The sequence below is a fragment of the Scyliorhinus torazame genome, chromosome 17 (assembly GCF_047496885.1).
Source record: "Scyliorhinus torazame isolate Kashiwa2021f chromosome 17, sScyTor2.1, whole genome shotgun sequence".
Lineage (NCBI taxonomy): Eukaryota > Metazoa > Chordata > Chondrichthyes > Carcharhiniformes > Scyliorhinidae > Scyliorhinus > Scyliorhinus torazame.
Window position 1 is genome coordinate 159,753,391 of NC_092723.1, and position 22,435 is coordinate 159,775,825.

The following is a 22,435-nucleotide window of genomic DNA, read 5'->3' on the forward strand; positions in this document are numbered from 1 at the left end:
ACAGGAATTGACTATTCATTCCCTCGAGCCTGCTCCGCCACTCTTATTAGATCACGGTTGGTCTGCAGCACAACTCCACTTACCTTCCTTTGTTTCATATTTCTTGATACCCTTAACCAAAACTCCTCAATCCCAGTCCTAAAAATTTCAATTGACCTTCAGCAGCCAATTGCACTTAAAGGGGGAGAATTCCAGATGCTGGGCATGATTGATAACTCTGTTCTCCTCAACATGCCCATCTCACTTGAATTGTCCTTGCTTGGCTCTGCTCCTGCCAGTACTGTAGCAGCCAGCTTATCTTTAAAACAGCTGCTTCTCCAGCTCATGTACAATCACCTGCGCAGTTCTTCCAAGGATCTGAACTGTAGTAACATTGTCCATGAACACTGGCTCAATCTCAGTCTTTATTCTGCTCACATACATTTTTTACCTGCAAGTGTTCCTGTGCTGTCAGATTGCCTATTTGAGCTGGGCAGCACGGTGGTGCAGTGAGTTAGCCCTGCTGCCTCACGGCGCCGAGGTCCCAGGTTCAATCCTGACTCTGGGTCACTGTCCATGTGGGGTTTGCACATTTCCCTGTGTTTGCGTGGGTTTCACCCCCACAACCCAAAGATGTGCAGGGTAGGTTAATTAGCCACGTTAAATTGCCCCTTAATTGGAAAAAAAGAATTGGGTACTCTAAATTTATTTTTAAAAAGATTTTCTATTTGATGGATAATTGATGAACCAAAATTCTGTACATGATGCAAGACATTGACCTAAAACATTAACCCTGTTTTTCTCTCCACAGATGCTGCCAGACTTGCTGAGTATTTACAGAATTTTCTGTTTTTATTTTGGTGTTCTCTACAATTGAATATCAACAAGGTCAAAGCTGTTGCTTTTGCCTGACAAAGATTTGCATCCTTTTCATTGGCTCTATCCCTCTCCCTGCTGCTTGCTCGTCATTCTTAATGCCACTGAAATGCTTATCCCCACTCCTCCTTTCAACTCGAGACCCAACCTCTCCAATGTGACTGTTGCCCTCCATTAATGTATCCAAACCTCTACTTCATGTACCCCTACCCATGTAAAGTTCTGCTTGTCCATCAGTCCAAACCTTCTGATCCATCATAGCTCCTTGAAGAATTTAAAATTCTGGTTTTCAAATTCTCTTTGTGCCCACACCCCAGTCACCCCTGCCTCCTTCTCCAGCCTTCCATCCTTTCCTTTGGTGGCAGACCCTTCACCTGTGTAGGCTTTAAAGTTCGGAATACCCTCCCCTCATGCCTCCCCCTCAATCTGAGTGAAGGAGATGCAAAAATCAGCTACAACTCTCATTCCATCTGTCATAAAGGCTTATCATAGAATAGAATCATACACTCTCTACAGTGCAGAAGGAGGCCATTCAGCCCATCGAGTCTGCACCGACCCTCTGAAATAGCACCCTATCTAGACACACTCCCCCACCCAGTCCCTGTAACCTACTAAATCCACCTAACCTTTTGGACAGTAAGGGGCGGTTTATCATGGCCAATCTTCCTAACCTGTACATCTTTGGACTGTGGGAGGAAACCGGAGCACCCGGAGGAAATCCACAGGGAGAACCTACAAACTCCTCACAGTCACCAAAGGCTGGAATTGAACTTGTATTCGACAACTTAATGTGCAGACATCTATTTGTAATCACATGGCATGTGTAGTCATAGTTTAAACATCACTTTATATAATTCCTACACTTAACTATTTCCATGGCAGCTACTGCAGTCTGTTATTACACAAATGAACTCATGCTGGTGATCTTTAATAAACATTCATCTAGCTGAATGTAATGAATGTGGCAGAGTATGAATAATGCACCAGTTTGTGCACAAGAAAATTACACATAGAATTTAATAACAAAGAAGATATTTTACTGGAGTAAATTTTGCTCTGACTGAGTGAACTCAATGTTGCGTCCCCTTCCTATCTCCGATAACCCTCGGGTAGCTCTGCATTCCTTGAAACTTAACCTCTTGTTCTTTGGTTCTGGGTTCTGGAATTTCCTGTATAAATATTTCTATTATTCCATCTTTGTCCTCCTTTTAAGATGCTCCTTAAAATCTACCTCTTTCACCAAACTTGTGGCTATATTTTCTAATGTCTCCTCTTTTGGCTTTGTATCACGTTTTCTCTGATTACGCTCCTGTGAAGTGTCTCAGGGGCTTTATAATTACTACTTAAACGCGAGATTACAAGTTTTCTGTGAACTCCTTTATCTTTGTGTACTTTCTTATTAAGCTGATGCCAAACACAGAATGAGGCCTTTGAGGATGTACCAGAAATGTATTTCCCCAAAGGATTGTGTTCAAAACTGTTATCCAAACAAATGTAACCAGTTATTCTGTATCCTGCTCTTGTTCCTCAACGCAGTTAGCTCTGCAACTTTCTCCAGCCCTCCTGACTGTGATTGCCAGTTTGTTCCCTCTGTTATGCATATTTCGAACAAGAAAACAATTAACCCAGTAGCACAGTGAAAAGTGAATTGGCACAGTTATATTATATCTTTGTCTACTGTCTTGAACACTGAACTTGTGTTTCCATGCTACTTTTTGAACTGGTTTTGATTGAGTCTTGTGTGCGGATGTCATTTTACATGAATGCATTTTTAGAATTTGAAAACTGATTATGTTTTTGGGTGTCTTTCGCATGGAGTATCACTTAAAATGACTTATTTATGATTTTCTCTTCTTGCACAAAGTATCCTTTGTGTATGGAAGAACAGGAACGCTTTGGTCTCGCCCAACAGACTCATGGACCATTAACCTTTTTCACTCTATCTTTCAGGCATATTTATTCAGGTTTGTTGTGTAAAAGATGTGACTCACTGTATGCTGTTAACTTTCTAATAGAAGGAGGAGCTGGTTAAAGGACTGGAGAGCATGCAGGCGGGGAAGGCCCTGGGGCCAGATGGGTTCCCGGTTGAGTTTTACAGGAAGTATGCGGACCTGTTAGCCCCGTTGCTAGTGAGGACTTTCAATGAGGCAAGGGAGGGGGGGACCCTGCCCCGACAATGTCCGGGGCGCTGATCTCTCTGATCCTGAAGCGGGACAAGGACCCACTGCAATGTTGGTCGTATAGACCGATCTCGCTCCTCAATGTGGACTCTTAAGTTGCTGGCAAAAAGTGCTGGCTGCGAGAATTGAGGACTGTGTCCCGGGAGTGATTCATGAGGACCGGACGGGATTTGTAAAGGGCAGGCAGCTGAACACCAATGTGCGGAGGCTCCTACACGTGATTATGATGCCATCGGTGGAGGGAGAGGCGGAGATAGTGGCAGCTATGGACGCGGAGAAGGCCTTTGACCGGGTGGAGTGGGAGTATCTCTGGGAAGTGTTGCGGAGGTTTGGGTTTGGGGAGGGGTTTATCAGGTGGGTTAAGCTCCTATATAGAGCCCCAGTGGCGAGTGTGGCTACGAATCGGCGGAGGTTGGAGTATTTTCGGCTGTATCGAGGGACGAGGCAGGGGTGCCCCTTGTCCCCCGTTGTTGCATTAGCAATTGAGCCTTTGGCCATGGCATTAAGGGAGTCCAGGAAATGGAGAGGGGTGGTCCGAGGGGGAGAGGAGCATCGGGTGTCGATGTATGCAGACGACCTGTTGCTGTACGTGGCAGATCCAGTGGAGGGGATGGTGGAGGTCATGCGGATCCTAAGAGAGTTTGGGTACTTCTCGGGCTATAAGCTCAATGTAGGGAAAAGTGAGCTCTTTGTGGTGCATCCAGGGGACCAGGGAAGAGGGAAAGACGACCTACCGTTGAGGAGGGCGGAAAGGAGCTTTCAGCACTTGGGGATCCAGGTAGCTAGGAGCTGGGGGGCTCTGCACAAACTTAATTTGACGCAGCTGGTGGAGCAGATGGAGGAGGACTTCAAAAGATGGGATGTGTTGCTACTCTCGCTAGCGGGCAGGGTACAGTCGATTAAAATGATGGTCCTCCCGAGGTTTCTTTTTGTGTTCCAGTGCCTTCCTATTATGATTACCAAGGCCTTTTTTAAGCCGGTAGGTAGGAGCATCATGGGTTTTGTGTGGGCAAACAAGACCCCGAGGGTAAGGAGGGGGTTTCTGGAGCGTAGTAGGGACAGGGAGGGCTGGCGTTGCCGAATCTGGGTGACTATTATTGGGCAGCCAACGTGCGATGATCCGTAAGTGGGTAATGGAGGGAGGGGGGCGGCATGGAAGAGGTTGGAGGTGGCGTCCTGCAAAGGAACGAGCCTGAGGGCGCTGGTGATGGCACCGCTGCCGCTCTCGCCAACAAGGTACACCACAAGTCCGGTAGTGGCGGCAACGCTAAAGATCTGGGGGCAGTGGAGACGACATAGGGGTGAGATGGGAGTCTCGGTGTGGTCCCCGATCCGGGAGAACCATCGGTTCGTCCCAGGGAGGATGGATGGGGGGTTTCGGAGCTGGCATCGGGCAGGGATCAGAAGGATGGTAGACCTGTTTATAGACGGGACGTTTGCGAGCCAGGGGCGCTGGAGGAGAAGTTCAGGTTACCCCCGGGAAATGCGTTCAGGTATATGCAAGTGAGGGTGTTTGTGAGGTGGCAGGTGAGGGAATTCCCGTCGCTCCCGACACAGCGGATTCAGGTCAGGGTGATTTCGGGTGTATGGGTCGGAGAAGGCAAGGTTTTGGCCATATATCAGGAGATGAAAGAAGAGGGGGAGGCTTTGGTAGAGGAGCTGAAGGGCAAGTGGGAGGAGGAGTTGGGGGAGGAGATTGAAGAGGGTCTGTGGGCGGATGCCCTGAGTAGGGTCAATTCCTCTTCCTCATGTGCCAGGCTCAGCCTGATACAGTTTAAGGTTATTCACAGAGCGCATATGACAGGGGCGAGGCTGAGTAGGTTCTTTGGGGTGGAGGACAGATGTGGGAGGTGCTCGGGAAGCCTGGCGAATCACATTCACATGTTTTGGTCGTGCCCGGCACTGGATGGGTTCTGGAGGGGTTTCGCGAGGACAATGTCCAAGGTGGTGAAAGTCCAGGTCAAACCAAGTTGAGGGCTGGCATTATTTGGGGTGGCGGACGAGCCGGGAGTGAAGGAGGCGAAAGAGGCCGGTATTCTGGCCTTTGCGTCCCTGGTAGCCTGGCGGAGGATCTTGTTATTATGGAAGGACGCAAAACCCCCCAGTGTGGAAACCTGGATAAATGACATGGCAGGGTTCATTAAGCTGGAGAGGATAAAGTTTGCCTTGAGAGGGTCTGCGCAGGGGTTCTTCTGGCGGTGGCAACTGTTCCTAGACTATCTCGCGGAGCGCTAGAAGGAGCTCGGTCAGCAGCAGCAACCCAGGGAGGGAGGGGGGTGTTTCTTTCGGGTATTTGTAAAAACATACGGGAGGGTTAATATGTGCGGGAGAAACCCATTGTATAAGTTCTGTATTATGTTTGATTGATATGTTTATGTTCTGTTCTGCTCTTTTTTCTTTTTCTTTTCTGTTACGGGGGGGGGGGGGTTAACTGGTTGAAAATTTTTTGTTGGAAAAACTTTGAATAAAAATATTTAAAAAAAAAAAACAAAAGCGTTCTAATAGAAAAATAAAGCACACCTTATTTTCTGCACTGCACTATGGGATTAAATTGCTGACTGTTAGTGGAACTGTGTCCTGCTACCACTTGGCTATTTGCTTTACAACCACAGTGGGGTTCAGAATCTGAGGCCTAGCGCTACACTATATTTAAAATTTGATTCATAACAACTTTGCCGCACAATTAATAGTAGGGGAAAGAAGTTGATAGTGGGATTGGTCTACTGGTCCCTAACAGTAACCACAATGTAGGGCAGAGAATTCAAGAATAAATATTGGCTGCTTTTGATAAAGGGACAGCAAAAATCATGAGTGACTTTAATCTACATATAAACTGTAAAAATCCGATTGGCAGTGGTAACCTGGATGAGGAGTTCATGGAATGCTTTCGAGATAGTTTCTTAGACCAGCATGTTCTGTAATCAACCAGAGAACAGGTTATATTAGACTTGGTACTGCGTAATGTGACAAGATTATTTAATGACGTCAGGGTAAAAGCACCCCTAGGTAGCAGTGACCATAATATTGAAATTTATATCCAGTTTGAAAATGAGAAGAGTGGGTCTCAGACTAATATTTTAAACTTGAATAAGGGCAACTGTGAAAGCTGAGCTAGCTGAAGTGAACTGCAATACTAGGCTATCGGATATTTCAGAATACTCAAAATAGAGGCTATTCCTTCTGTAAAAAAATTCTAAGGAGGACCCACCATCTGTGATTAACTAAAGAAGTTATGGAAAGCATCAAACATAAGGAAAAAGCCTATAACTGGGCAAAGACGAGTGGCAGGCCAGATAATTGGTCAGGATATAAAGAACAACCGAGAATTACTAAAAGGCTAATTAGGAGAAAGAAATTAGAACATGAGAGGAAGCTAACTAGAAAAGTAAAAATTATGGCAAGAGTTTCTACAGATATTTGAAAAGGAAAAGTAACTAAAGTAAGTGTGGTCTGCTAGCAAGTGAGAATGGAGAGTTTAAAAAAATTTAAAGTACCCAATTTGTGTTTTTTTCCAATTAAGGGGCAATTTAGCGTCACCAATCCACTTATCCTGCACATCTTTGGGTTGTGGGGGTGAGACCCATGCAGACATTGGGAGAATGTTCAAACTCCATACAGACAGTGATCCAGGGCCGGGATTGAACTCTAGTCCTTGATGCCGTGAAGCAGCAGTGCTAACCACTGCGCCGCCTATGAGAATGGAGAGTTGATAGTAGATAATAAGGAAATGGTGATGAAATGGACAAATATTTTGCTTCCGTCTTTGCAATAGAAGGTATAAAAACATTCCATAATAGCTGTATATCAGGAGGTGGAAGGGAGAGAGGAACTTGGTGTAATTGCAGCCATTAGGGAAGTGGTATTGAGCAAACTAATAGATCTACAGGCTGGCAACTCTCTTTTTTTTATAAATTTAGAGTATCCAATTCATTTTTTCCAATTAAGGGGCAATTTAGCATGGCCAATCCACCTACCCTGCACATCTTTTGGGTTGTGGGGGCGAAACACACGCAAACACGGAGAGAATGTGCAAACTCCACACAGACAGTGACCCAGCGCCGGGATCGAACCTGGGACCTCGGCGCCATGAGGCAACCGTGCTAACCACTTGCATCACCGTGCTGCCCTTGGGCTGGCAACTCTCTGGGTCCTGATGGACTTTGCCTTAGGGTCTTAAAAGAGGCAGTTAATGAGATGGTAGATGTGTTGGTGTTAACTTTACAAAATTCACTAGATTCTGGAAAGGTTCCATCAAACTGGAAAGTAACACATATAATCCCTCTATTCAAAAAGGGAGAGTGCAGAAAACAGGAAATTATAGGCCAGTTAGCTTGACGTCCGTCATGGGAGTCGATCATTAAAATGGCTATATCTGGGCACTTAGGAAATCTCAAGTAATTGGGGGAGTCAGCCTGGTTTGTGAAAGAAAATCATGTTTTTAAAAATAAATTTAAGAGTACCCAATTCATTTTTTCCAATTAAGGGGCAATTTAGCGTGGTCAATCCACCTCCCCTGCACACCTTTGTGTTGTGGGGATGAAACCCACGCAAACATGGGGTGAATGTGCAAACTCCACACGGACAGTGACCCAGAACCGGGATCGAACCTGGGACCTCGGCGCCATGAGGCAGCAATGCTAACCACTGTGCCACCGTGCTGCCCAAGAAAATCATGCTAAACCAATTTAATGGAGTTCGTTGAAGGAGTAACTTGCACTATGGATAAAGGGGAGCCTGTAGATGTACTGTACTTTGATTTCCAGAAGGCATTTGATGAGGTGCAATATCAAAGGTTATTATGGAAAATATAAGCTCATGATGTAGGGGATTAACATATTGGTATAGGTAGAAGATTAACTGGCTGACATAAAACAGAGTATGCATAAATGGGTCTTTTTCTGATTAGCAGACTGTGCAGTCCTGCAGGGGTCTGTGCGGGTGGCCTCAACCTTTTCAATTTACATCAAAGACTTGGATGAGGAGAGTGAAGGCATGATAGCTAAGTTTGCAGGAGATATGAAAATAGGTAGGAAAGTATGTTGTGAACAGGACAGAAGAAGGTTGCAGACAGGTTTAGATAGGTTGAGTGAGTGGGCAAAACTCTGGCAGATGGAGTATAATGTGGGAAATTGTTCACTTTGGCAGGAAGAATAAAACGGCAAAGTATTACTTAAATGGAAAACGACTACAGAATTTCAAGGTGCAGAAGGATCTAGGTGTCCTAGTGTGTGAAACATAAAAATTTCAGGTACAGCAAGTAACTAAGAAGGCTAATGGAATGTTATATTTTATTATCCAATATTAAGGATGAGATTGTGGAGTTCTTGGAAGTGCATTTAAAATAGGGCTGGGTCAGCACGGCTTTGTCAAGGGGAGGTTATGCCTGACAAATCAGTTTGAATTGTTTGAGGAGGCAATAGCCAGTTTGAGTCCAAATTCACATGTCTGCAATATGATTCATATGCGTGATAGCAGTGATATGATTTTGTAATATTCTTCTAATTACATCATGCAGCACAATAGTTCAGTCTGGCTCTGATGGGATTTCCTGGCATTTGTGCTGGTCAAATGTTAAAGGTAGCTTTCTGGTGGTTTTTAAGGCTATTACTCTTCTTCTTTAGTGTTTTAAGCTGCCAGTTTTAAGTACAAATTATCAAATAGGGATGACTTCTGTTCAGTCTGCTTAATTCATCACAAGTAATGAAATGGGCCCTAACGGTTTAATTATTTTGCTTCAACATTGAGTCTTAATGTCCACTCTCTCCTCTGCTCTTCACCCTTGCGATTGGACCATTGGCGATGGCTCTTTGTTTGTCTAGGGAATAGAGGGGTATTGGGGGTGGGGAGTGGAATTGAGATGTTCCTGAATGGCTCCGGAGAAGAGGAGGGGTAGCAACTATTGGTGATTAAGGGGTAGCGGGGTTATTTTGTTTTGGTTGAAAAATTCTTTGGGGGTGTGGCAGATGTATTTGTATGTATGGGGGGTTCCTGTTGTGTTATGTTGCTATAGTGTTAAATGCATTGTTACTGTATTATGGCTTGTTATTGTATTTTTTTTGACTGTTCCTGTTTTAGTATTTTCTGGATACACCTTACATAAATTATCTTTTTTTAAAAATGGAGTCTTGGAGGGCAGCACGGTGACGCAGTGGTTAGCACTGCTGCCTCATAGTACCAAGAACCCGGGTGTGGGTCCTATGTGGGTCTCACCCCCAGAACCCAAAGATGTGCGGGGTAGGTGGGTTGGCCATGCTAAATTGCCCCTTAATTGAAAAACAAAACCCATTGAGTCTTGTTATCATGAAAGAAAGTCTTGCATTTAGATAGTGCCTTTCATGACCATTGATGTCCCAAAGCACTTTACAGTCATTGATGTAGTTTTTGAAGTGTAATCACTCTTATAGTGTAGGAAACACAGCAACCAATTTGCGCACAGCAAGATTCCACAAATAGCAGTGATGTTGATTGGAAAAATAAATATTGGCTCAAGAGACAATTCCCTTCTGTTCTTCAAAATAGTGCCATGGGATACTTTTACATCCACTTAGAGAGCTGACTTGGTTTATTGTCACATCTGAAAGACTGCATCTCCGACAGTGCTGCACTTTCTTGGGACTGCACTGGACGGTCAGTTTTGAGATGTTGTGCTCTGGAGTCGGACTTGAACCAAGCAACAGCCTGAAGTGGTCATACTCACAGAATCATACCTTATAGGCAATGTCCCAGACACCACTATCACCATTCCTGGATGTGACCTGTCTCAGCGGCAGGACAGACCTAGCAGAGATGGCGGGCGGCACAGTGGTTGGTAGGGAGTTCCCTGGGAGTCCTCGACATTGACTCTGCACCTCATGAAGTCTGATGGCTTCAGGTAAAACATGGGTAAGGAAACCTCCTGCTGATTACCACATGCTGTCCACCATCAGCTGATGAATCTGTACTCCTCCATATTGAACACCACTTGAAGCACTGAGGGTGGCAAGGGCACAGGATATGCTCTGAGTGGGGGACATCAATGTCCATCACCCAAGAGTGTCTTAGGAGCACCACCATGAACCAAGCTGGCCGGTTCCTAAAGGACGTGGCTGCTAAACTGGAAATGCAGCAGGTGGTGAAGGAACCAACAAGAGCAACAAAGATACTTGACCTCCTCACCAACCTGCCTGCTGCAGATGTATCTGTCCATGATAGTATCGGTAGAAGTAACCACTGCACAGTCCTTGTGGAGGCAAAGTCCAGTCTTCACATTGGAGATACCCTCCATTGTGTTGTATGGCATTACCATTGTGCTAAATCGGATAAATTTCAAACAGATCTAGCAACTGAAGACTGGGCATCCATGAGACGCTGTGGGCCATGAGCAGCAGCAGAATTGAACTCAACCACAATCTGCAACCCCATGGCCCGGCATATCCCCCACTCTACCATTACCACTAAGCCAGGGGATCAATCCTGGTTCAATGAAGAGTGCAGGAGAGCATGCCAGGAGAAACACCAAGCATACCGAAAAATGAAGTGTCAGCTGGTGAAGCTACCACACAGGACTACTTGTGTGTCAAACAGCATAAGTAACAAGGAATAGTGCTAAGCGATTCCACAACAAACTCATCAGATCTAAGCTCTGCAGTCCTGCCACACCCAGCCATGAATGGTGGTGGATAATTAAAGAATTCACTGGAGGAGGAAGCTCCACAAATATCCCCATCCTGAATGATGGAGGAGCTCAGCACATCTGTGCAAAAGACTAGGTTGAAGCATTCGCAATCATCTTCAACTAGAAGTGTCGTGTGGATGATCCATCTCGGTCTCCTCCGGAGGTCCCCAGCATCACATATGTCAGTCTTCGGCCAATATGATTCACTCTACGTGATATCAAGAAACAGCTGAAGGCACTCGATACTGCAAAGGCTATGGGTCCTGACAATATTCCGGAATAGACTTGTGCTCCAGAACTTGCCGCACCCTAGTTAAGCTGTTCCAGTACAGCTACAACACTGGAATTTAACTGGCAATGTGGAAAATTGCCCAGGTGTGTCCTGGACACAAGAAACAGGACAAATCCAATGCAGCCAATTACCGCCCTCTCAGTTCATCATCAGCAAAGTGATGGAAGGAGCTATCGAGCAGGGCGTAGTCAGCAATAACCTACTCACGAGTGATCAGTTTGGATTCCGCTAAGGTTACTCAGCTCCTGGCCTTATTACAGGCAAACATAGGCAAAAGAGCTGAATACCAGAGACCAGTTGAGAGTGTCTGCCTTTGGCAACAAGGCAGCATTTGGCGGAGTGTGGCATCAAGGAGCTCTTGCAAAATTGGAGTCAATGGGAATCGGGGGGGGGAAAACACTCAGTTCGTTGGAGTTATACCTGGCTCAAAGGAAGATGGTTGGAGGTCTATCATCTCCGCTCTAAGACATCACTGCAGGAGTTCCTCAGGGGAGTGTCCTAGGCCCAACCAACTTCAGCTGTTTCATCAATGATCTCCCTTCCATCATAAGGTTAGAAGTGGGGATGTTATGTTCAGCACCATTCGCGACGCCTCATAATGAAGCAGTCCTTGTCCAAATGCAGCAAGACCGGCACAATATCCAAGATTGGGCTGATAAGTGGCAAGTTACATTCACGCCACACAAGTGCCAGGCTCTGACCATCTCCTACAAGAGAGGATCTAACTATCTGCCCTTGATATTCAATGGCATTACCGTCGCTGAATCCCCCACAATCAACATCCTGGAGGTTGCCATTGGTCAGAAAGTGAATGGGACTAGCCATATTAATACTGTGGCTATCAGAGCAAGACAAAAGTTAGGAATCCTACGGCAAATAACTCAGCTCCTGACCTCACCCCAAAGCTTGCCCATCATCCACAAGGCACAAGTCAGGAGTGTGATAGAATAGTCTCCACTTGCCTGGATGAATGCAGCTCCAACAACGCTCGAAGCTCAACACCATCCAGGACAAATCAGGCCACTTGATTGCTACTCCTTTCAGGAGCATTCAATGCTTCCACCACTGACGAACAGTATAAGCCGTGTGTACCATCTACAAGATGCACTGCAGTAACTAGACCAAACCCAAATTCAACTACCATCTAGAAGGACAAGAGCAGCAGATACCTGAGAACCCCACTACCTGAAAGTTCCCCTCCAAGTCACTCACCATCCTGACTTGGAAATATATTGCCGTTCCTTCACTGTCGCTGGGTCAAAATCTTGGAACTCCCTCCCTAACAGCGCTGTGGGTGTACTTGCATCTCAGTGACTGCAGCGGTTCAAGAAGGCAGCTCACCACCTTCTGAAGGGCAACTAGGGATGGGCAATAAATGATGCCTAACCAGCGATGCCCACATCCTGTAAATAAATAAGGGAAGCTTGGGTAACAACATGAGTGACCAGGGAACAGGGGGTTCTACTTTTCGAGTTGGATGAGGAAGGATGGGAGGAGTCTCAAGTGGAGCATAAATGGTAGCATATATTGGTTGTGCTGTATTGGTTGTGCTGAATGATCTGTTCCTTTGCTGTGCATTCTATGTAACACTCTGAGACCTCTGCTCCTCCTGACCTCTTGCTTGCCCACAATTTTAATACCTCATTATGTAGATGGGTGCCAAAACCTGTTCCAAACTCCCCTGTGAAGTTCGTTAGAGGTTTTGCTATTAAAGTTGTTAGTATAAATGCAAGTTGTTGCAAACCAAACTCCTATCGTCAGCAAACTAACGGGAGGCTTGAAGGTGAGGGATAAAAATGGATAAAATTTGAAAACACAAACTTTGGACTGAGCTGAGAGTGTTACTAACAGAACAGAGATGACTATGTATTTAGGTAGGAGGCCACAATTTACTGCCAGATTGTTGAAATCAGAAAAGATTTGGCAGTGAGCATGTGTCTTCACTATTGCTAATCCGTATTACAGAGAGCACATGTTCTTGGTGCAAAGCAAACAGTTGGCCTGTAATCTTTTATTGCGCATAATTATCGTTATCTTTGATAATATATTTGTACGGACATTAGGAGGTTACAAGGTAATTCAGATAATAAAACACTCAATCTTTGCTGTCCTGATTAAATATCGTCTAGCCTCTCGTGTTCATCCTTATCTGCAGGGTATTTCCCTGTCGACAGTTCTTAAATAAAAATTTGGGTATTGCAATAGTTCAAATGAAGATTTCAAGTGCGAGTTATGGCCCCATGGTTCCACAAATGGATTCTAAATTCCTAAATGTGTTTCAATAATTGCAATGTGTAGATTGCGGCCAATATATTTTGCAAGTGATTGGGGAAAATCGGTTTCTGTCTGGCCCAATCACAATATGTCTTTATTGTGCCTGTGGACACAGGGAAGCTGTTATACATACTAACGGCACAGAGATGGGATAGCGCTAGTGCTTGTTTTGGGGTGTCTGGATTTTAATACTCTGCACCAGCGAAAGCCCTGTTGTTTGCTACCTCTGCAGCTTTCCTTTTCACATTCTTTATTGATCACATGCTCTCTGATTACTTGTCTTTCTGAAGTCAGTGAGAAATAATTTAATTTCTGTTTGTTCACTATTACAGCTCTTACTTTTATTCTCTTTGGCTCCTCTGTTTAAAGCCAAACTCCAGTGAAGATTCACTGAATACTACTTGTGGCAGTCCACCCCTGACCCAGACATAAATTGTTCGTTACTGTCTTCAAAATTAAATGCAAGTCTTTTGAGGTTTAAAAAATTGCATTTATATAGTGTCTTTCATGACCTCCGGTGTCCCAAAGCACTTTATAGTGTAAGCATTCTGATCTGCCACGCATGGCAGTTACCGCAAGCTCCCACAAACAGCAATGTGATCATGATTAAATAATCGGTTTTAGAGATGTTAATGAGCAATAAATGTTGGCCAAACACCAAAGTTCGTTCTAAGTTGTTTGGCTCTATAGAAACCTGAATGTTTCTGAGTAACTTGAACACAGGGCAAGTGACCAAATAACTCAACTATTGATGGAGCCCTCTACTGATGGTAAACAATGGAGCGGTTATTATAATTCAGATTATTGATTATCATTCTGCCAATTATTCCACTTGCAATGAATGGTCAAATTCCTCTTCTGCCTCACTCCTGTGAACAGTCCTGCATATTCTGTCTTTGCTGAGGTTACAAAGTCCAGATCAAAGAATTAACTAGATTGTGTTAAATTGACTGCAGGACTTTAAGGCTCACATTTCCTGTTCAGTCTTTTGTGAATGGTTTCAAATGCTTGAAGACTGTCTATGGTCTCCCGACCTTTACAGTAGAGACGGACCACTGACTCCTAGTGCACATTATACACAAGGACTTAAATGACATGACACCCAGGCTCCAGCGCATTTTCCTTCGACTCCGCAGGTATGATATTGAACTGGTTTATACACCTGGAAAGGAGCTAATCATCGCGGATGCCCTGTCGCGTGCCATCACCTCGCCATGTGAGCAGGTAGACTTCATACACGACATTGAGGCACAGGTGCAACTGTGCCAGCACCCTCCTGACATCCGACGAATGACTCGTCATCATTCGAGAAGAGATCGTCAAGGACCCTCTTCTGCAGCGGGTCATACATCACCTCACGAATGGCTGGCAGAAAGGGCAATGCCCCCGATACTATAATGTAAAGGATGACCTAACTCTTGTCGAGGGGATCCTCCTGAAATTGGATCGCATCGTCATGCCGTGCAGCCTCCAGAGCTTGGTGCTCACGCAGATACACGAGGGACACCTCGGTATTGAGAAGTGCAGGCGCAGGGCCAGGCATCAATGAGGATATATCAAACATGGTCGTCAATTGCGCGACCTGCCAGCGCTTCCAGCCTGCTCAGCCCAAAGAAACGATCCAGCAGCACGAGATCGTGACCTCTCCATGGCCTAAGGTCGGAGTTGACCTTTTTCACGCCAACGGGCGTGACTACGTCCTGATAATTGATTACTTCTCCAGTTACCCCGAGGTAGTGAAATTGTCTGACCTAACATCCAGGACTGTCATAAAGGCGTGCAAGGCGGCATTTGCCAGGCATGGAATCCCGCTCACGGTTATGAGCGACAACGGTCCCTCCCTGTTTCTATAGTCAAGAATGGTCCAACTTCGCAAAGCAATGCCACTTCCAGCACATCACCTCGAGCTCGCATTACCCACAATCTAATGGGAAGGTCGAAAAAGGGGTCCATATCGTGAGCAGATGCTCTGTAAGGCTGCGTACTCAGCTTCGGACTTTAATCTTGCTCGTCTGGCGTACAGGGCAACCCCTCTGTCCAACGGTATGTCTCCGGCACAGCTCCTTATGAATCGTAACCTGCGGACAACTGTTCCGGTCATTCATGTACCTGACCTGGATCACCTTCCAGTGCTGCAAAAGATGCAGCAGATCAGAACCCGTCAAAAGCTGACATATGATGCTCATGCTACTGATCTGCCCGTGCTCTCTCCGAAGGACGCTGTTTGCGTCAAGTTGCCTGGTGGAGGCTGGTCAGCTCCAGCTGTTGTTGTTCGACAGGCTGCTCCCAGGTCGTTTGTGGTTCGCATGGCTGATGGATCTATTGTCCGGCGCGACAGAAGGGCACTACGCAAACTGCCCACCACCGGATCTCACGTTCCCAGATGTCGTTCTGCCTTATCCGGACACCTCGCTCCAGGAGGCCACCAATCTGGCTGCATGCCAGCCTGTCAAGATACCATCATCCCCGCCTCCACCTCTCAGGTGGTCCACAAGAATCCGACGACAGCCCCAACGACTGGACTTATAAATAGTTCCTTTGTATATATGCTGTTATGTTTCTGCACGCTAGACACCTTACATGTACATATCCATTCACTCACCAATTGCTGTATATAGTTACTTTTGTAAATATGTCGTATATGCTCTAAGCAGCCGACAAATTTTTTTTAAAAGCGGGGATGTCATAATATGCACCCATGCACACCATGAGGTAGAAGCAGGCAGTGACAGACACCCAGGTGAGCCAATCAACATACAGAACAGAACACGACCAATCACCAGACAGAACACCAGAGGAAGGCTTCCAACTATAAAACACACGAGGCATCAGCACTCCGCCTCTTTCCATTGGTGACAACTGTAGTGACAGTCAGGGTGTACAAATCATTCAACACCACCTACACGTGGATCAGAGCTAGCCTGGTCTAGATAGTTAATGATAGTTTACTTAGAGTACTAGAGAGTCAACCCACAGGAAGCTGTGTGCTTCGTTACTGAAGTTCAATAAATCTTATTGAACCAACGCCTACGTTTGGTGTATCCTTGATCATTTAACTGCATCGTGTTGCCGTCCGTGTTACCCCAGGGTGAATAACACAACAAATTGGACATTCTGAATTCTCCCTCAGTGTAGCCGAATTGGCGCCGGAGTGTGGCGACTACGGGATTTTCATAGTAACTTCATTGCAGTGTCAATGTAAGACTATTTGTGATCATTAATGAAGATTATTATTATCTGATTGATTCCCAAGAAGGACAAAGTCCACCTGACAGGGTGTGGATCATTTCTCAAATACTGAGGCAAAAATCTTAGCGAAAGCACTGGCGAGGGGACTGGAGAGTTGCCTGCCAGAAGTGGTCACAGATCAGACCAGGTTTGTTAAGGGCAGACAACTAACAGCGAACATCCAACGCCTACTGAATGTAATAATGACCCCATCCCATCAAGAGGACACCAGAGGTGATCATCTCCCTGGACTCTGAGAAAGCCTTCGATTGAGTAGAATGGAGGTACCTCATGGAGGTGCTTGAACAGTTTGAGTTTGGAGCAGAGTTCACCACATGGTGAAGCTCCTGTACAGGTGCGTACAGACAAACACATGCAGCGCCGAGTACTTCTGGATGCACAGGGGAACAAGGCTGGAGTGCCCGCTATTCCCGGTCCCAACAACCAACTGGGATCTAACCTCCGTTTCAACACAAAACCATCAGAAGGATTTGGTCTGTCTGAATTGTAAAAAGAACAACTTGCATTATCCTCATATAAAATGTCTCTATAGTTTTCGACAGAAAATGGACTTGATACTCTGGTTGTTTCCCAATCTCCAAATACCGACAACATCTTTGTACTGCTTCACATATTAATGATTTGACTGTAAGTACAGTGTACACACATTCCTGTCCTACGGATTTACAAAACCTGGAACACTTCTCCCAATACAACTTGCTATCAGGACGCGAGATACTGTACTGATATACACGCAATGTTTTTAAAGGTTGAAGTTCAGCAGACGTGGTTGAATTTGGCCTGGTTATTGATGCCTTGGCAACTTAGTAACCTTCTACCTTCCCCAAGATCTGAGCTACATGCAGGAAGTCTTTACTAACAGCCATTTGACATATTCCCTGACACACCAGCAATTGTGCTTATTGGCTGTATGTGTGTACTATTTAGTGTTTCTGGATCTTCCTTCATAACAGGTTTTGCAGTAGTGATAACATAAGGCTGAGAATGTCCTGTGGTGAACTGTTACTTAGCTATTGTAAATTTTCATGCTCTTTAACTCTTTTTTAAAATAAATTTAGAGCACCCAATTCATTTTTCCCAATTAAGGGGCAATTTAGCGTGGCCAATCCACCTAGCCTGCACATCTTTGGGTCGTGGGGGCGAAACCCACGCAAACACGGTGAGAATGTGCAAACTCCACATGGATAGTGACCCAGAGCCGGGATTGAACCTGGCTTTAACTCTCTTAAAATCAGCCAATTCTCAGCCATCACACATTTTACAGTGCACGCAACACCGAATAAAGTTGGTACTGCTCTCTAAGACTTTTGACTGATAGTAGAAAGCATAATATGTACCACGCTGTGAAATATTTCTCCCCATAAATTTAGAATACCCAATTCTTTATTTTTCCAATTAGGGGGCAATTTAGCATGGCCAATCCACACACCCTGCACATCTTTGGGTTGTGGGGGTAAGACCCACGTAGTCACGGGGACAATGTGCAAATTCCACATGGACAGTGACCTGGAGCTAGGATTGAACCTGGGTCCTCGGCGCCATGAGGCAGCAGTGCTAACTACTGCGCCACTGTGTCACCCCCGCCTTGTGAAATATTGATTGTTCCTGATCCCCTTGAACATTCAGAGCAAGGGTCATCGGTCTATGATCTTCAGTACTATTCTTCACGTTCTTTTGTTGAAATTCTTTTCCAAGTAGTTTTCCGTAATCCTGTCTCATTTTAATCAAAGTGTAAGCACTTTAACTGAGTATGCTAATTATATTAATAGTATAGTGAATTTACCAACACAGATATCTGTTTCTGAAAATTCACCATGTAACCAAGAATTTTCCTGGGTGGATTGGGGATCAGGAAGAGGTGGCAGGGGAATGCTGGAAGCAATCTTTTGGAGCTAGCCAATTAAAAAGCTACCTCATTAAGCCATGTCCAAATAGGGACAGCATCCAGGTTTCAACATCGGGGTCCATTCTGCGCACCATGTGAATAGGACTGCTACCATCATTGCAGTTCAGTTGCTGCTGAGGGTCCAACAGCGTGTATGTCAGCGACGCCATAGAGTCACCTTCAGTGGGAGGGAATCGATTGCCATTGCAGCAAGAGCTACATTTTTGGAGATATCAGTCTCCATGAAGTGACTGCAATAGCATGTCTTCTGATTGGGGAAACATAAGCACATTGCAATGCCAGAATTGAATATCTGAAAAACAATTAATATCTGAGAAATCTTTGTTCAATGTCAATTCTGCCTGATTACTGACAACCAGAATAGTTAGTTTACCAGTTGGCTGTGGGGAGGTTTTAATGTCAGCATTCATCAATAATGATTAACTTGTTTCTAGTAGCGTATTTTGAAGTTGAATAAAATTGCATCAAGAAACGGAATTGCATTTCAGCCAATTATAAATCAAGAATTTAATATCACCATCTTTAGATTTATTGCTAGTTTATTTACAAGAACCACATATGGCTCTCTCCCAGTGATATCTGTCCTTTGTTCTCCTCTCCTCAGTCTTCTTCACTTTCCTGATGCAGTGTCCCACGATGAATGTAGGTTCACAATTGTTGGCTGCCTTCCCCATTAGTAACTATTCTTCATGTGTGACCCTGGACAGTGAACTTTTATAGATAGGAGCTCATCACAGGCATATCTGATCATGTCCTCAATTTTGACATAAATTCAATGCACCAAGAGCTACCAGATTGTGGTTAATAACAGGAAACTAGATGATTTTATTTCCCTCGCTTGCCTGGAAAAGGAAACGTTTGTGTCCTAAACACTGCCTTGACTCAGGATGGACTGGGAAAGTGAAATGTGGTGTGGGTCCCGAAGTTCAGCCAATTGGCAAAAACGACTCCCGGGAAAAAAGTTTAAAAACATTGCTATAGACCATAGAGCAATCTGCTTATTCAGTTTGACATGGAATATCCTAGTTGAGTGTTCGAAGAAGAACATGGATTCTTTTGATGTCTGTTTATCTTTCACTTGGACCAAAACCAACTGATTACTGCAATTGGTTACCCCATCTCCCTTCCATTTATGTCACTGTGCACATTGGCTGCTCATTTTGCTCTTGTCTAACAATCACATTTCAAAAATGGTGCACTGTATGTGAGTATGCAATTAGGACTTTTTACCTGGTCAGGTTGTATTCACTCTTCTGTTTTGCATGTTTCTTGTTGGTGTTCTGGTGGCTAAACATTTTCACACCATATCTAAAGATCAAAGCTGTAACCTTACTGTTTATTTCAAATGGATGCCCTTTGATTGGTTGTTTGTCTTCTGGATGCCGGTTTAAATTGTGACTCTTCTGGGTCTGAAAGGTCTCTGTTTATTAGGTCTGAATGTTTTTCAATTTTTGTTTATTCATTCAAGGGATGTGGGTTTAACTGGCTAGGCCAACATTCATTGCCCATCCTTAATTGCTCTTGTAAAAGTGGTGGCTCGCTGCACTCCATGTGGTGTAGGTGCACAGGATTTTGACTCTGCAACAGTGAAGGAACGGTGATATATTTCCAAGTCAGGAAGGTGAGTTACTTGAAGGTGGTGTGTCCCCATACATCAGCTGCCCTTGTCCTTCTATATGATAATGGTCGTGGGTTTCCAAGGTGCTGCCTAATGAGCTTTGGTGAGTTCCTGCAGTGCACCTTGTAAATGGCACACACTGCTGCTGCTGTGCATCGGTAGTGGAGTAAATGCATGTTTGTGGAAGGGATGCCAAGCAAGCAGGTAGCTTTGTTCTGGATGGTGTCAAGCTTCTTGAGTGTTGTTGGAGCTGCACTCATCCAGGCTAAGTGGGGAGTATTCCATTACACTCCTGAAATGTGCCTTGTAGATGGTGAACAGGCTTTGGGGAGTCAGGAGGTGAGTTACTTGCTGCAGGATTCCTAGCACCTGACCTGCTGTTGTAAGCACAGCATTTATATGGCTACTCCACTTCAACCACTGGTCAGTGGTAATGCCAGGATGTTGATAGTGGGGGATTCAGTAAAGATAATGCCATTTAATGTTAAGTGGCAATGGTAGGATTCTCTCTTGTTGAAAATGGTCATTGCCTGGCACTTGTGTGGTGTGAATGTGAATTGCCATTTGTCAGCCCAAGCTTGGATATTGTCCAGGTCTTGCTGCATTTGGACATGGACTGCTTCAGTATCTGAGGCATCGCAAATGATGCTGAGCATTGTACAATGATCAGCGAACATATCCAATATTAATCTTATGATGGAAGGAAGGTCATTGATGAAGCAGCTGAAGATGGTTGGGCCTAGGAGACTCGCCTGAGGAACGCCTGGAGCTGAGATGAGTTACCTCTAACAATCATAACCACCTTCCTTTGTGCTAGGTATGCATCCAACTGAGGGCGGCACGGTGGCTCAGTGGTTAGCACTGCTGCATCACGTCACTGAGGACCCGGGTTTGATCCTGGGTCACTGTCCGTGTGGAGTTTGCACATTCTCCTCGTGTCTGCGTGGGTCTCACCCCCACAACCCAAAATGTGCAGGGTAGGTGGATTGTTCACGTTAAATTGCCCCTTAATTGGAAAAAAAAACTGCGTACTCTAAATTTTTTAAAGAGAAAAAAGGTATGATTCCAACTAGGGGAGAGTTTTCCCCCTGGTTCCAATTGGCTACAGTTTTGCAAAGGCTCCTTGATGCCACACTCAGTCAAATGCTGCCTTGATGTCAAGGGCAGTCACTCTCACACCTTTGGCATTGAGCTCTTTTGTCCATGTTTGAACCAGGTCTGTAATGAAGTCTTGTAATGGCAGAACCCAAACTGAGCATCAGTAAGTAGTTTATTGCTAAACGAGTGTCGCTTGATATCACTGTTGATGACCCCTTCATCACTTTACTGATGATCGAGAGTAAACTGATGTTGCGGTAATTGGCCGGGTTGGAGTTGTCTTGTTTTTTGTGTACAGGACACACCTGGGCAATTTTCCAAATTTCAATTGATGTGAGTTAACGAGTCTTTTGATCTATTTTCTGCAATAGATTATTTTTAATCACTTTTGATTATGATTCAGACTTAAACTTGCAGAACCCTATACAGTGGTATTGTAGTGGTTATGTTACTAGACTAATAATCGTGACTTGTAGAAGTTAGAAAATTTGAATTTAGTATTGTTTTAAATCTAAAAATTAAAGGGATCAGTAAAAATGACCATGAAATTGTTGGATTATCACAAAAACCTAACTGCTTCACTACTGCCCTTGACGGAAGGAAACCTGCCATTCTTACCTGGTCTGACCGATAGATGACTCCAGTCTCTCATCAACGTGGTTAACTCTGGTTCCCTGAAGTGGCTGAACCACTCACTCAGTCATGTCAAACAAAAGCAGCTCATCACCTTTTGAGGAAAGCTGGAAATGGGTTAGGAATGGTGACATTGCCCATATCCTAAGAAAGGTTATATGAAAAAAGAATTTTGGATCGTCTTGGTAACAGTTCCATGTAAATAAATATACTGACAAATTCCTTGTAGCTTGCAATTTACTTTGGGAACACCTCTTCTCACTCCTGCTGTCACTCGGCATTTCCCAGGAACGTTATAAGTCTTGGACTACATGCTGCTTTACTGCTATGCTACATACCTGATCAAGTGGCAGGTTGCTTGGAATTACAATTCCATAGTAATGGTTCTTACACTGGCAATGTTGGGGAAAAGGACAAATGACTGGAACTTTATTTTTGGCACAGACTGCTTTAGTGGCAATAGGGCATCAGATTAACAGTTTTGTAGCTTTTGTGGCACAGCATCACAGAAAAGAGGGATGTATAGAATATGTTCAGGAAATATAATTGTGCAAATGAGATTAATTCCACACAAAGCAACATTATTGAGGAGGAGGCAACCAAGAACAAAATTGATGTAATGTCAGATTTAAAACTTACTGATTTCTATATGCTATCAGCATCCCATTGACCAGGA

The 22,435-nt window shown here is 44.7% G+C and overlaps 1 protein-coding gene across 2 annotated transcripts in view; it reads left to right on the forward strand.

The window, feature by feature from the left end:
* Positions 1 to 22,435, forward strand: part of LOC140394318 (uncharacterized protein C16orf52 homolog B) — a 145,477-nt gene that overhangs the window by 22,047 nt on the left and 100,995 nt on the right. The window lies entirely within an intron of this gene.